Source organism: Brassica oleracea, chromosome C8 (assembly GCF_000695525.1).
Source record: "Brassica oleracea var. oleracea cultivar TO1000 chromosome C8, BOL, whole genome shotgun sequence".
Lineage (NCBI taxonomy): Eukaryota > Viridiplantae > Streptophyta > Magnoliopsida > Brassicales > Brassicaceae > Brassica > Brassica oleracea.
In genome coordinates, this window is record NC_027755.1 from 11644157 (window position 1) to 11645899 (window position 1743).

A 1743-nucleotide genomic window follows, 5' to 3' on the forward strand; every position below is an offset into this window, starting at 1 on the left:
AGATTGAGAGTAGGCAGCACAGCCTTGACAAGGAAGCCACGACATCACCATCGATCGACGCCAACAAAGCAACATTGATCGATGTCAAGCCACAAACATCCCAAATCCCTGCAGAACCGCAAAGTTTGGCAGAGAAGAAGGATGAATGGGAGATCGCATACATCAACATGAAGATTAATGACATCTACAAGATTAGAGAAGATTAAGGGAGATTTGTAGAGAGATTAGGTAGTAATCATGTCTAGGAGTATTTACGAATCATCATGAACAAGAGAGAGAGTCTAGAGAGATAATCCAAAGCTTCTTACTTTACTAATCTGATCAGAGTTTACAATATATAATTGGAGGCAACAATAGGATGAGGGTTTCAGATGAGGCACTATTACAAGAGATAAGGTTTTGCTTTAATCCAAACTATCCAATGAGCTTCTTCCTTGTGCATAAAGCTCATTTTACTTTATCCAGCTCTTCTCCACCCTGTCACACGCGCCTCCTCTTCCCTTGCAACGGTCTGATGCCTTAGCAAAGGGAATAGCGCTTCTCTTCTTCATCCAAAGTTACCCAGGTAACTAGTATAACTAGTATACTAATCTTTATCATACTCAACTCCTCATGTCTTTCTCTTCTCATATATTGATCTCATCTCAACACTCCCCCTCAATCTTAGCTTTGTGAAAGTATAAGCTTGGATAGTGAAAGTCTAAGCTTGGATAGCCATGAGATCTTCCTCATTAAAAACTTCACCAAGGAAAACCCATTGGGACAAACCCTTGATGAGGGAAAAAGAGTAAAGACCTCATGACTTAGGGGATCAGCTTCTTCTCTTCCCAAGATCTATGAGTCCCAATCTGATGTTAATGGACTCCACAGTCTTTTGTCTTGCTGCATTGGTGAACACATCTGCCAATTGATCTTCACTTCTTGTATAACATGGCAAGATCACTCCCAAGACTATCATCTGCCTCACCTTGTGGCAATCTACTTCAATGTGCTTTGTCCTCTTATGAAACATTGAGTTTGTAGCAATGTGAATAGCCGCCTGATTGTCACAATGCATAGTCATTGGTGTTGCTTGCTCAATCTCCAAGTGCCTAAGAATCCTTTTGATCCATACCAACTCGTTGGTAAGCTTTAGCATAGCTCTATACTCAGCTTCAGCACTAGAGCATGATACAACCTTCTGCTTCTTACTCTTCCAAGTAACCATGTTTCCCCCAATGAAAGTGCAATAGCCTGTTGTAGACCTTCTATTTGCTCTATCTCCAGCCCAATCAGCATCACAATAACCTTCCTTGGATCTGCACAGCTCAATCCCAAGAAAGTACTTCATCTCTCCCAAATCCTTTATATCAATTACTGATTTCAGAAACTCCTTGGTGGCTCGGATTCTTTCCTTATCACTGCCTGTTATGATGATGTCATCCACATACACAAGCAAAACAATGATGCCTGAGGGAGTATTGAGAGTGTGATCAAGCTCGGACTTCCTGAAGCCTCTACCATTTAGTGTTGTGCTTAGCTTATTGTACCATGCTCTAGGTGATTGTTTCAATCCATAGATGGCTTTCTTCAGTCTAAGAACATTTCCTGGCTTCACCCTTCCTTCAAGACCCGGAGGTGGTAGCATATAGACTTCATCTTCTAGCTCTCCTTGGAGGAAATCATTCTTCACATCCATTTGCCAAAGATCCCACCCAAGGTTGGTTGCAACTGATAGTACAATTCTAATGGTATGGACCTTTG